The 15,019-nt window shown below is 43.1% G+C and overlaps 1 protein-coding gene across 4 annotated transcripts in view; it reads right to left on the reverse strand.

Moving 5' to 3' along the window:
• Positions 1–15,019, reverse strand: part of mpp2b (MAGUK p55 scaffold protein 2b) — a 43,741-nt gene that overhangs the window by 15,083 nt on the left and 13,639 nt on the right. Inside the window, exon 1 of one of the 4 annotated variants that reach the window (XM_014159015.2) lies at positions 6–39. The exons of 2 other annotated variants lie outside the window; for them this stretch is intronic. The gene's annotated coding sequence lies outside the window, so the exon portion shown is untranslated. Of the gene's footprint in view, positions 1–5; positions 40–15,019 lie in introns of those variants that run through there. One more of the 4 variants, XM_045702512.1, reaches the window with a different exon arrangement.

Consider the following 15,019-nt stretch of genomic DNA (forward strand, 5'->3'; position numbering starts at 1 on the left):
CTCACCACTGTCAGTGAATTCCCTGTCAATTTCCTTTCTGACAGTGGAGACAGCATCTCACCTCCCCTTCGTCTCTCTCTCCCTCTTATCTCGCTGGGGTAGAGTCATGGGGGGGGGGGGGACAGCAGGAACTGTACGATCTGAGGAAGTCACGTCAACAACCCTTCAAAGCAACTCCACTTGTATAACTAGGAAGGTTGGCAGTGCAGTTTGTCCACTGATTTTATATAACAAAAGGGACACATAGTAGTTGACTGGCTGACGGACTGTCACTAACTGACTGACTGAGTGGCTTTTATTTAACCAGATATGTCATTGAGAACACGTTTTCTTTTACACTAACGACCTGACTGACAGACTGATGGAGACAGTGGCATTTCTTCTCAGAACATTATCCTTCCCTCATTATGTTGGATAGCTTTTCGTTCATCTCACTGGCTTGTCCCATCCCCAACCTGTCACAATGCATCAGACTTGTAAATTGTCAGAGAAGTCACAGTGGGAGTCCACTAGAACATGGGTTCTCCAAGTCGTAATGCACATATATATATATATATATATATATATATATATATATACTTTTATCTTGCCGTGGTCCCCCATGCAGTACCTCCGTGGACTGGGGGTCCAAGGTCATATCCCAAAAATGATATACTGTATGCACTACATCTTTTTACTGAATATTACTAACAACAACAGATTAAACGTATTTTGGCCAAGGGATCCGTGAAATAAGTTTAAAGGGTGTAATACAATAATACAATGTAATATCATTATATATCGTTCATCTACAATTTAGGTTCTTAACCAAGGGCAACATGGGCCTGGGAGGCTCACAGGGATATTGGTATCCACTGCAGTACTCCACCAATTATCAAATGTTTCAACTCAATACTTATTGTATTCCCAAATGTGTATTTTTCCATCAAACATAAATGCATTGTAATTTAAATTTTAAAACTGTAAAGTTTTGTCTGCCTCAAGGCAAAATATGTAGAATTGCAGGATATTAGCTTTAAAGCTGCAACAACAAAAAAACTCTCTGCCCCATGACAAAATGTGTAGAATTGCAGGAAATTAGCTTGAAAACCGCAACATTTTTTCTCCGATGCCAAGAGACGGGCCTTTAAAATGTTCCTCCTCAGGGCCTGAGACTTGGTTCGTCCTGCCATGCACTGTCAAAGTCATATTGAAACTCCTTGTTTGCTATTTCTGGAATGTGATACAAAACAAGGCAGCAGTGTGCTTCAGGACCATGTGGACGCCTTCGAGCGGTCAGGTAGGCTGTTTGAAGTGTTTATCCAACTGGATAAAAAAAAAATATATATAATAATAATAATTATGTCCCCCCCACTTCTAAAACCAAAGTTGCGCCCCTGACTCGAGTTGTATTCTAATTATGAGGGGGTCCCTGTTAAATTTGCTATCATAAAAGGGGTCCCCGACCCCAAAAGGTTTGAGAACCCCTACGCTAGAGTTCTTTTTCCCCATGTCATCACTTGCTAACGAGGCATCATTCCCTAATGAGGGCGTGATATGTACCGCAGAGATGATCTGTCCAATTAGAGTGCAGTTCATCAATTTAATCAGCTCCATTAGGAGTGACTGTTAATTTGGAGACACAACGACCCTGCATCATTTACTGCCTCCCACTATAATATTGTTTTCTCATAACCATAGATCAAGGGTATGATTACCCTACCCTACCAGAGACCATAAAAAAACTATAAAACAGATCCAAACCATAAAGTCCTAGTCCAGTTTTCAGCTCATGTTTCACCTGATTTGGTTAACAAAAGTCGCATCTCAATAGGTGGTCCAGGTAATTCATGAAATAGCACAAGTGTGGGGGTGGGCCTTCCTCTTCTGTTCTCTATTGCTCCTCTATCGTTCCTCAAGCAAAGGGGGAGGCTTGTGTTTTTGATACTAACATGGACGACAATACTGAATATCTAAGGTGGATAATAATATGCATTGTGAACAATAAGATTTGGAGGACAAGATGCATGATGACGTATGACGACTATAATATAACTTAATTTTGAAACAAATCAAAACGGAATTAAAAAGAAGAAGAAAGCTGGACACTATGAAATATGTAAATGATGTTAAGTAGTCTAATAACGAACCCATGTATTGATGTGAAAACAGATTTGTATTTATATGAATTAATCTATTATGTTTGTTAAATAAAAATAAAAAAATCCTTCTTTTTTTTAAAATATAATTTTAACAAAAAAGAAAGAGAACATGTGACCCTCTAATAGTGTCTGGGAGAAACTTCTACGAATTCCACCCCACTCCATAATACTATAGTTCTGGTGGCACAGATGGGTAAGATGACATAAAATATAGAGAGAAGACAGTAGAGAAGTTGTGCATCTTTTCCAACATGAGGGTCTGCAATGAATCATGGCCAAGAGTGACAGGTAGTTCTGTTCTCACATCACTATAGAGACACTTCACAAACACAGTAAGGCTATAAGGAACTCTGAGGTCAGTCATGCATTGTACATCAGACACAGCCTTGACTTGTGTCAAAATAAATGGAAGTCACACACTCTAGTCCACTCCAAATCCTCAAGTATGTCCTATTTGAAGAGAAACACACTATGAATCTATGATGAATCACACACATACAAACACACAAACGGTATGTTACCACAAAAATCTCTGATGGTCGTAATGATACTGTTCATTTTCAAGAGGTTACTGATGAATGGTTTGTTTGCGCTCCCTGTCATTTTGTTTTACATCTGTCCTATCATTGCAGACCTCTCCCCAATAATAGAGACATTACTGTAGTTATACTCATCATAGACAACTTCTGCCGTTTCAACACATCCACCCCCAGCTGTCAATAGCAAAACATAAAGATGCAGCCCTGGTCTTGGTTTGGCTTCCACCGGGACAGGAAGGAAGGACGGAAGGAAGGAAGAAATAAAGAGGAAGGAAGGCCCTCCATGATTACAAAACCCAGCCTCCCTCTGCCTCCCTAAACAAATAATTAGATGTAGTGTGCAGTGGTATAACCTTGTTATCCCCTCCCTTCTCCCCTCCTCCCCTCATCCTCTCTTCTCCTCTTCCCCCTCTTCCCCTGGAGATCTGGAGCAGAGGTTGCAGATCAAAATCTGGAGCGGAAGTTGCAGAGAACAGATCAAAATGCCGACCAAGCTTTTTCAGGCCTGCATAATTCTCTTTAATCACCAACACTCACCACAGTGTGCCACAGGGTTTGTTTACTTTAGTTTACAGGGCCGTTCTTTGCGGCACTCTCTCTCTCTCTCTCTCTCTCTCTCTCTCTCTCTCTCTCTCTCTCTCTCTCTCTCTCTCTCTCTCTCTCTCTCTCTCTCTCGTCTTCTCTCAATTTCAATTTAAGTGGATTTATTGGCATGGGAAACATATGTTTACATTGCCAAAGCAAGTTAAATAGATAATAAACAAAAGTGAAATAAACAATAAAAAATGTACAGTAAACCACGTTCCAAAAGAAGAAAGACATTTCAAATGTCATATTATGTCTATATAGAGTGTTGTAATGATGTGCAAATAGTTCAAGTACAAAAGGGAGAAAAAAAATAAACATAAATATGGGTTGTATTTACAATGGTGTTTGTTCTTCACTGGTTGCCCTTTTCTTGTGGCAACAGGTCACAAATCTTGCTGCTGTGATTGCACACTGTGGTATTTCACCCAATAGATATGGGAGTTTATCAAAATTGGATTTGTTTTCAAATTCTTTGTGGGTCTGTGTAATCTGAGGGAAATATGTGTCTCTAATATGGTCATACATTTGGCAGGAGGTAAGGAAGCGCAGCTCAGTTTCCACCTCATTTTGTGGGCAGTGTGCACATAGCCTGTCTTCTCTTGAGAGCCAGGTTTGCGTTAGGCTGCCTTTCTCAATAGCAAGGCTATGCTCACCGATGTCTGTACATAGTCAAAGATTTCCTTAATTTTGGGCCCGTCACGGTGGTCAGGTATTCTTCCACTGTGTACTCTCTGTTTAGGGACAAATAACATTCTAGTTTGCTCTGTTTTTTAGTAAATTCTTTCCAATGTGTCAAGTAATTATCTTATTGTTTTCTCATGATTTGGTTGGGTCTAATTGTGTTGCTGTCCTGGGGCTCTGTGGGGTCTGTTTGTGTTTGTGAACAGAGCCCCAGGACCAGCTTGCTTAGGGGGCTCTTCTCCAGGTTAATTTCTCTGTAGATGATGGCTTTGCTATGGAGAGATTTACTGTCAGGGCCCAGGTCTGACAGAATCTGTGCAGAAGATCTAGGTGCTGCTGTAGGCCCACCTTGGTTAGAGAGAGAAGCACCAGATCATCAGCAAACAGTAGATATTTGACTTCGGATTCTAGTAGGGTGAGGCCGGGTGCTGGAGACCGTTCTAGTGCCCTCGCCAATTTGTTGATATATATGTAGAAGAGGGTGAGGCTTAAGCTGCATCCCTGTCTCACCCCCCGGCCCTGTGGAAAGAAATGTGTTTTTTTGCCAATTTTAACCGCACACTTGTTGTTTGTGTACATGGATTTTATATATCGTATAGTTTTCCCCCAACACCACTTTCAATCAATTTGTATAGCAGGCCCTAATGCCAAATTGAGTCGAAAGCTTTTTTGAAATCAACAAAGCATGAGAAGACTTTGCCTTTGTTTTGGTTTGTTTGTTTGTCAATTAAGGTGTGCAGTGTGAATACGTGGTCTGTCGTACGGTAATTTGATAAAAAGACAATTTGACATTTGCTCAGTACATTGTTTTCGCTGAGGAAATGTACAAGTCTGCTGTTAATGATGAAGCAGTTCTCTGTTGACGCATATCCCACGGTAGTTATTGGGGTCAAATTTGTTTCCATTTTTGTGGATTGGGGTGATCAGTCCTTGGTTCCAAATATTGGGGAATTTGCCAGAGCTGAGGACGATGTTAAAGAGTTTAAGTATAGCCAATTGGAATTTGTGGTATGTATATTTTATCATTTCATTTAGGATACCATCAACCCCACAGGCCTTTTATGGGTTGGAGGGTTTGTATTTTGTCCTGTAGTTCATTCAATGTAATTGGAGAATACTTTGGAGAATCTAGTGTCTCTCTCTCTCTCTCTTTCTCTCTTTCTCTCTCCTCGCATTCCCCCCTGTTCTTATTCCCATCATTCCTACAATGCTGACATCATGTAGGCCTCACAGTAGGCTCTTTACATGGCTTGAATAAGCCATGAAGGAGAGCTAAATAACAGAGGGGGGAAATAAGTAGCCTAGCCATGCTTTTGGAATAGGTTTGCCATCTAGGCAGATTATGAGCGAAGTTGTGAAAGCGACAAGAGAATAATGGCCCTATTCAACAGCGGTTGGTTACTGCTGCCATTGTTGTATTATTCAGAAGGATTATCACAAATCCAACGTGGCCTCCTTGTGTCTCAATGCCTTGCTGCTCTGTGTCAGTTGCCAGATTGGGTTGCCTCGCTCACTTTCCCCAACCTACACTACAATAAAAGAGTTGTAGAATTAAGAGTAAGAAGAGTACAGGTCAGAAGTTCACAGATGTAGGTTTAGATGTCAGTATTAGTTCAGGTGATCCCTTTCCCATAGTGTATGACCTGCGGAATCTGTGTAATGCATGCTATTGTGTTTCAGATTAAAATGCAGTTTCATCTTTACGCAGAGTATTAAATTAGTAGGGGACCGATTACTGTGAAATCCTCCCCTCTGAACTGTGTCCAGCTACCATTGTCAAGATTTAATAGTTTCAACCACGCTAAAGAAGTACTCATCTATCTCTATGCCACAGTTGATATACACAGTAAAAACAGTAAAAACGCAATCATTTGTACAGTAATCAACTAATCAACTATAGTTTAATTACGTTTGAAGACAGACTCAGAGATATGACATAGATGCAGAAATATAACAGTATAGTGGGTCAATTTCCGCAACAACTAAGAGCGTTGAAGTGCGAGGCTCAACAACAGGTTTCCAGATAGGACCCTTTTGGGTTCCACGTAGAACCCTTTCCACAGAGGTTACTGAATGGAAACCAAAAGGGTTCTTCCTGGAATCAAAAAGGGTTATCCTATAGGGACAGCCAAAGAACCCTTTTTTACAAGAGCAGGGGCGCAACCTTCACTGGGGACGGGGTCCCCACATTCTGAAATTGCATTTTTGTCCCCCCCAATTTTATCATTGGAACGTAATACAAAACGAGACAACGGTGTGCTTTAGGACCATACGAACGCCTCTGAGTGTCGGGTAGGCTGTTTGGAGTGTTTATCCGACTGGATTATAATGACGCCCCCCCACTTCCAAAACCAAAGTTGCGGCCCTGTATAAGAGTGTAGAGCAATCAGCAAGATTACCACATTCCACTGGCTTTCCAGGCTGTGTAAGGGATATTTGACCAAGAAAGAGAGTGATGGAGTGCTGCATCAGATTACCTGTCCTCCACAATCACCAGACCTCAACCCAATTGAGATGGTTTGAGATGAGTTGGACCACAGAGTGAAGGAAAAGCAGCCAACAAGTGCTCAGCCTATGTGGGAACTGTTGAAAAAGCATTCCAGGTGAAGCTGGTATGCCAAGAGTGTGCAAAGTTGTCATCAAGGCAAAGGGTGGCTACTTTGAAGAATCTCAAATATTCAATATTTTTTGGGGTTACTACATGATTCCAAACGTGTTATTTAATAGTTGTGATGTCTTCACTATTATTCTACAATGTAGAAAATAGTAAAAATAAAGAAAAACCCTTGAATGAGTAGGTGTGTCCAAACTTTTGACTGGTACTGTACGTCAGAGGGGTTGGCTAAAGTACATACAGATCTGGTGTCAGGTGATATGGGGATTGGGTCACAGAGGAGCAGACAGTGGTTTTAGCAGATAGACAGTCATTTCCCAGTGCATGCACACACACACACACACACACAAATACACACGCCTCTATGGACCGCCTGACAATAACAACAGGATGTACTGTGGATATTGGTTTTGTAGAGGTTTGAAGGATGTAGGAAATACAGACTAATGATGTCTAGAGACAAAGCGTTCCAGGACAGCCAAAATGTCGGATTTGAATTTGCTGAAGGACTACTCGGTAATTCTGTAAGCTATTTGGGTAGTTTCCCTGAAATCCTCTTCAACTTTGCTCCCTCTGAATAAATCAATGGGGTGTTTGATATGACTGTAAGTAATTGCTGTTACATTTTTGAAGTGAGTGCACTGCTGTGGAGTGATTTATAAATCAACTACTTTCCACACTGACAATGACCGACAAAATCGCCTAGATCACCTATTGGGAGTAAGCCTTTTAAAACATTCCATTTGACAGAGATAAAAACGGTAATATAATAATATCCCCTGCTTTCCTACAGTTGTGTAATTAAACTAAGGCCTCAGGTAAAGATGAGCATCGGTGGACAATATTCAGTAAACGTCTTGGAGTGGAACTTATTCCTGAGTGGTCTGTCCCTGTTGAACAACTTATGATGGAACACGCACTTTTAATCAATAGCTTGTCCTCCCTGCTGAAAACAACAGCATAGACCAGCATAGTTCCAGTTTAGATGGTTTAGATCAGCGGTGTCACACTCAGATTCCCCACGGGCCGAATTCAGTATTCACCGAGGGCTGGAGGGCAACATTTAAAATGTATTATATTTCCTTGCCGTAAAAAAATTGCTCAAAATTGTCCTCTAACAATCACTTTTTCCATTGTTGATGGTCCCTGACTGTCTAGCTCTCGTTTCCATGACTGTTAGCAAGCTGGACAGAGTGAAGAGACTAAACGTAGGTTCATTATCATTTCTACACAGTTTCGATTTGGTTTTAGTCATTTCTATGTCAATTGAGATCTAGGCTACATCAAAAAGAATCCAAAATGCCATCCAACACAAGGTATTGTATTATAAATTGAGCTAGCCTAGAGTGTGAGAGAGTTCTAGTATGTAGATCTCAGAGTTGAAGTCAACATTCCCACAGTGACACAGTAAGTTTACTGTTAAGACAATTGATTTGGACTGATGTTTGTGTAAAGTATGCGAGCATGCAGTGTATGTGTGTGTGTGTGTGTATCTGCGTACATTTGTGTGTTAATGTGTGCATGCATGTGCCTGCGTCTAATGCAAGTGTACAATATATGTGTGTAACACCTCCTGACAGTCAGATATTCCCAACCCCCCCCCCTTCCCTGTTGAGAACACAACAAACCCTCTGAAGGGCCTGCAGTATAACAGCCACTGAAACCACAACTACATCTCCATGGTGATGGTCATTGTGCCCAGTCTGCGTGCCTCAGAAGGGCTCAGACCTCATTACCAACTGAAGGTCATCAGTCCAGACAACAACCAGTGATATTTAGTGACATTTCACTCTTGCACCACCCATTATATTGAATGGTAGGATGTCCAGAAAGATGACAGGGTTGAACAACAGCTCTATTATATGATGGCTGTCAGGAAGGTAACAGACAAATCTGTGGCGTAGACACACTTTTGTTTTTATAATGACAATTATAATCTAGAATTGCGCAATAAGGCCCGAGGAATGTGCGGTATATGGCCAATATACCACGGCTAAGGGCTGTTCTTATGACGCAACGCAGAGTGCCTGGACACAGTCCTTAGCAGTGGTATATTGGGCATATACCACAAACCCCGAGGTGCCTTATTGCTATTATAAACTGGTTACCAACATAATTAGAGAAGTAAAATTAAATGTTTTTTCATAAACGTGGTACACAGTCTGATATACCACAGCTGTCAGCCAATCAGCATTCAGGGCTCGAACCACCCAGTTTATAATAACATTTCAATAGCAACATGACACCATTGTGTCACCAAACCATCCATCTTTGGGTCTTTGAAAATGGCTACGTAAAACCCAGGTTTTATTGTTAGGATAACCAAACAACATTATCAAATCCAGATCACTCAGAAATAATACACTCAACAGTGCTGTCTATGGCCCCACACTTTTATTACTGACAGCATCATCATACATGAAAACTCCCTTTACTCATCATCAACGGTGTTGATGATTTGTGAGTCATAAATGGCGCCCTATTTCCTTTATGGTACACAACTTTTGACCAGAGTCCTATGGTTAGTAGTGCACTACATAGGGAATAGGTTGCCATTTGGGACATGTGATTGAGTATTCGTCTGACAGGTCCTGGTCCAGAGAGGGCAGAGAGAGACGGATGTTATTTGAAGGTTGTGTCTCTGTCGGTGACACTCCCGAATGTGACCGCTCTGAGAAGCGCACTGTTGCATCCGATTAACCGAATAACAGCGAATACACAAAACAGCAGGTAGGAGGGAGCTCCTCAATGAAGGACTAATGTGAATAAACTGACAGACTGTCTTGCCTGTCACGTCAACTACTATTAGGAAATACAGTTGAAGTCAGAAGTTTTCATAAACTGAGTTTAATTGTATTTGGCTAAGGTCTTTCACAATTCCTGACATTTAATCCTAGTAAAAATTCCCTGTCTTAGGTCAGTTAGGATCACCACTTTATTTTAAGAATGTGAAATGTCAGAATAATAGTAGAGAGATTAATTTATTTCAGCTTTTATTTCTTTAATCACATTCCCAGTGGCTCAGAAGTTTACATACACTCAATTAGTATTTGGTAGCATTGCCTTTAAATTGTTTAACTTAGGTCAAACGTGTTGGGTAGCCTTCCACAAGCTTCCACAATAAGGTGGGTTAATTTTGTCCCATTCCCCCTGACAGAGCTGGTGTAACTGAGTCAGGTTTGCAGGCCTCCTTGCTCGCACACGCCTTTTTCAGTTCTGCCCAAAACATGTCTATAGGATTGAGGTCAGGGCTTTGATGGCCACTCCAATACCTTGACTTTGTTGTCCTTAAGCCATTTTGCCACAACTTTGGAAGTATGCTTGGGGTCATTGTCCATTTGGAAGACCCATTTGCGACCAAGCTTTAACTTCCTGACTGATGTCTTGAGATGTTGCTTCAATATATCCACATAATTTTCCTACCTCATGATGCCATCTATTTTGTGAAGTGCACCAGATCCTCCTGCAGCAAAGCACCCCCACAACATGATGCTGCCACCCCCGTGATTCACTGATGGGATGGTGTTCTTCGGCTTGCAAGCCTCCCCCTTTTTCCTCCAAACATAACAATGGCCATTATGGCCAAGCAGTTCTATTTTTGTTTCATCAGACCAGAGGACATTTCTCCAAAAAGTACGATCTTTGTCCCCATGTGCAGTTGCAAACAGTAGTCTGGATTTTTTTATGGCGGTTTTGGAGCAGTGGCTTCTTCCTTGCTGCGTGGCCTTTCAGGTTATGTCGATATAGGACTCCTTTTACTGTGGATATAGAATCTTTTGTACCTGCTTCCTCCAGCATCTTCACAAGGTCCTTTGCTGTTGTTCTGTGACTGATTTGCACTTTTCGCACCAAAGTACGTTCATCTCTAGGAGACAGAACGCGTCTCCTTCCTGAGCGGTATGATGGCTGCGTGGTCCAATGGTGTTTATACTTACGTACTATTGTTTGTACAGATGAATGTGGTACCTTCAGGCATTTGGAAATTGCTCCCAAGGATGAACCAGACTTGTGGAGGGCTACAATTTTCTTTCTGGGGTCTTGGCTGATTTCTTTTGATTTTCTTATGATGTCAAGCAAAGAGGAACTGAGTTTGAAGGTAGGCCTTGAAATACATCCACAGGTACACCTTCAATTGACTCAAATGATGTCAGTTAGCCTATCAGAAGCTTCTAAAGCCATGACATAATTTTCTGGAACTTTCCAAGCTGTTTAAAAGCACAATCAACTTCTGACCCACTGGAATTGTGATAGAGTGAATTAATTATAAGTGAAATAATCTGTCTGAAAAATTACTTGTGTCATGCACAAAGTAGATGTCCTAACCGACTTGCCAAAACTATAGTTTGTTAACAAGACATTTGTGGAGGGGTTGAAAAACGAGTTTTAATGACTCCAACCTAAGTGTACGTAAACGTCCGACTTCAACTGCACATCTCAACCTCACTGTGTTGTACAGTAGTACAAACCACAAGCGTTATCTTATTCACTCCACATTCACCTCTCTATCTAGCTGTTTATTGAATGTGTATTATAATTACTTATGATCGTCAACGCAACATTTTGTCTAACAAAGGCATATAAATCCAGTACGTCCTGTGAAAGCTTCAACGCATTCAGTTGTGCAACTGACCAGGTATCCAATATCCCTTTACGTGTCACGCTTGTCGTTGGTAATGGAGGACCAAAACGCAGCAGGTATGTGTAAGCTCATCTTGACGTTTATTAACTCAGAATGAACGTACAAAAATAACAAACAAGAGAACGAACGATCAACAGACAGTCTGGCAACGCACAAGGCTAAACACAGAACAATCTCCCACAAATACACAGACAAACACACCCAACTAATATAGGACTTCCAATCAAAGGCAACACCACACAGCTGCCTTCAATTGGAAGTCCATCCCAATTAACTCAACATAGAAATAGATCAACCAGACTACACATAGAAATACATCAACATAGACCATAACTCAAAACCCGGAAATAATAAATCAAACGCCCTCCTAACTAACACACCACCCTGAACCACATAAAACAAATACCCTCTGCCACGTCCTGACCAAACTAAAATGACAATTAACCCGTATACTGGCCAGGACGTGACAGTACCCCCCCCCCTTAAAGGTGCTAACCCCGGAAGCACCTTAAGAAAAACAACCCCAAACAACAACAAAACAAAAATCCCCCCCTACTAAAGAGAGGGAAGGGAGGGTGGCTGCCGTCAACGACGGCACTGTGCTACACCCCCCCTCCCCAACCCACCTATATCTGGAGGTGGCTCCGGTTCTGGCCGTTCCAGGCCGTCGGGCCACTCTGGCATCGCCGGGGGGCAGTCGGGCAGCTCGGGGCAGTTCCGGGCAGTCCGGCCACCCCGGCAGTTCCGGGCAGTCCGGCAGTTCCGGGCAGTCCGGCCACTCCGGCAGTTCCGGGCAGTCTGCTCTGGCGACTCCTGACTGGCGGGCAGTCCGGCCACTCCGGCAGTTCCGGGCAGTCTGCTCTGGCGACCCCTGACTGGCGGGCAGTCCGGCCACTCCGGCAGTTCCGGGCAGTCTGCTCTGGCGACTGTTGACTGGCGGGCGGCTCTGGCGACTGTTGACTGGCGGGCGGCTCTGGCGACTATTGACTGGCGGGCGGCTCTGGCGACTATTGACTGGCGGGCGGCTCTGGCGACTATTGACTGGCGGGCGGCTCTGGCGACTATTGACTGGTGGGCTGCTCTGGCGACTGTTGACTGGCGGGCGGCTCTGGCGACTGTTGACTGGCGGGCAGCTCTGGCGACTGTTGACTGGCGGGCAGCTCTGGCGACTGTTGACTGGCGGGCAGCTCTGGCGACTGTTGACTGGCGGGCAGCTCTGGCGACTGTTGACTGGCGGGCAGCTCTGGCGACTGTTGACTGGCGGGCAGCTCTGGCGACTGTTGACTGGCGGGCAGCTCTGGCGACTTTAGACTGGCGGGCAGCTCTGGCGACTTTAGACTGGCGGGCAGCTCTGGCGACTTTAGACTGGCGGGCAGCTCTGGCGACTTTAGACTGGCGGGCAGCTCTGGCGACTTTAGACTGGCGGGCAGCTCTGGCGACTTTAGACTGGCGAGGCTGGGTTTACGCACTAGATGCCTGATGCGTGGTGCTGGTACTGGATATGTCAGCTTTGAAACACACACCTTAGGGCTAGTGCGTGGAGCGGGAACAGGACGTACTGGACTGGGCTGACGCACTATAATCCTGGTGCGTGGTGCTGGTACTGGAAATGCCAGCTTGGGAACACGCACCTCTAGGCTAGTGCGTGGAGCGGGAACAGGATATATAGGACCATGGAGGCTTACTGGCGGTCTCGAGCTTAAACCTGGCATCGCCCTTTCTGGCAGAATGCCTACTACCCCCTGGTAAATGCGGGGCGCTGGTATAGCGCGTACTGGTCTAAAAACACTTGGCCTCGCCATAACACCCATTACCCCGAAGCATAAGACCTGTCCATTAACTGGCCTCCGAGAAACAGTCCGGGGATTTGGCCTGGGGCTCCAAACTTGCCCCGCCAAACTACCCATATGCCCCCCCAAAAAAATATATCTTGGGGTTGCCTCTCGGGTTTAATCACCAGTCGTGTTCCTCGGTAGCATTCCCGGTCTTTGCTCCATTTCTCCCGTTTATCCAATCCAAATTCCCTCTGCTCCTTCCTCTGCTGCTTGGTCCTTTGGTGGTGGGAGATTCTGTCACGCTTGTCGTTGGTAATGGAGGACCAAAACGCAGCAGGTATGTGTAAGCTCATCTTGACGTTTATTAACTCAGAATGAACGTACAAAAATAACAAAGAGAACGAACGATCAACAGTCAATCTGGCAAGGCACAAGGCTAAACACAAAACAATCTCCCACAAATACACAGACAAACACACCCAACTAATATAGGACTTCCAATCAAAGGCAACACCACACAGCTGCCTTCAATTGGAAGTCCACCCCAATTAACTCAACATAGAAATAGATCAACCAGACTACACATAGAAATACATCAACATAGACCATAACTCAAAACCCGGGAAATAATAAATCAAACGCCCTCCTAACTAACACACCACCCTGAACCACATAAAACAAATACCCTCTGCCACGTCCTGACCAAACTAAAATGACAATTAACCCTTATACTGGCCAGGACGTGACATTACGTTCCATTTCCACCACTATCCATTTGTACAGTGACACATTTCCTTAGTGAACAGCATGGACACGGATGCAGTATAGTACGCAATAAATGCAACATGAATTAATACCATCAATTATGGATAGAATCTATAAGAGCACTTCCCCCACACACTGAGAGCACATACAGTATATTCAATGTACTATCATTCAGTTTTGTTCTATGGGAGGCTGTCACTATCTATCTCCTGGTTATTGTAACGCACGGCCATTTACTGTTACGGGCAGCCATATTTGTCATGAAGAGTAAAATGGTTATTGTCATAGAAATCGAATGAAATAGATTGATTATATTTCTATGGCTATCTGAGGGCTCTGCGTAAAGTAGTACATGTTTTCTCTCTATGCACTCATTTTCCTTCAGTCATAAGGGACAATGAATCTATATATACAATAGTTTAGCTAGTATGTAATAATTCCACTTGATCAATGGTCAAATTAAAGGACAGGAATACCATACAAAATGATAAGTAGTCCCATATGCTTGAGGTTCCGCTGTTAGTTATTTCTGACATTGGGTGAATACAGTTTCACACCTTAGCAATGAGTCTCGCACATCCACACCCTATCGCCTTTGGTACTCATGTCTCGCTTGTATCTCCCAGATAGCTCATAATTCTCACAACCGCACTACACTTCTATTTCTACACCAATACATACAAGGAGTAAGTGGAGCCCAGCCAAACATAGATCAACCATAGAATCCAAACCCACATCCCTTCACCATAGATCAACCATAGAATCCAAACCTGCATCCCTTCACCATAGATCAACCATAGAATCCAAACCCGCATCCCTTCACCATAGATCAACCATAGAATCCAAACCCGCATCCCTTCACCATAGATCAACCATAGAATCCAAATCTGCATCCCTTCACCATAGATGAGCCACAGAGTCAAAACCCTCATCCTATTACCATATAGTCCAAACCCTCATCCTTTCTATGACCCCTATCAATAGAGTGCAAACCCTAATCCTTTCACCATAGATAAACCATTAAAACCCTAATCCTTTCACCATAGATAAACCATTAAAACCCTAATCCTTTCACCATATATAAACCATTAAAACCCTAATCCTTTCACCATATATAAACCATTAAAACCCTAATCCTTTCACCATATATAAACCATTAAAACCCTAATCCTTTCACCATAGATAAACCATTAAAACCCTAATCCTTTCACCATAGATAAACCATTAAAACCCTCAGCCTTTCACCATAGATAAACCATTAAAACCCTAATCCTTTC

The sequence above is a fragment of the Salmo salar genome, chromosome ssa19 (genome assembly GCF_905237065.1).
Source record: "Salmo salar chromosome ssa19, Ssal_v3.1, whole genome shotgun sequence".
Taxonomy (NCBI): domain Eukaryota; kingdom Metazoa; phylum Chordata; class Actinopteri; order Salmoniformes; family Salmonidae; genus Salmo; species Salmo salar.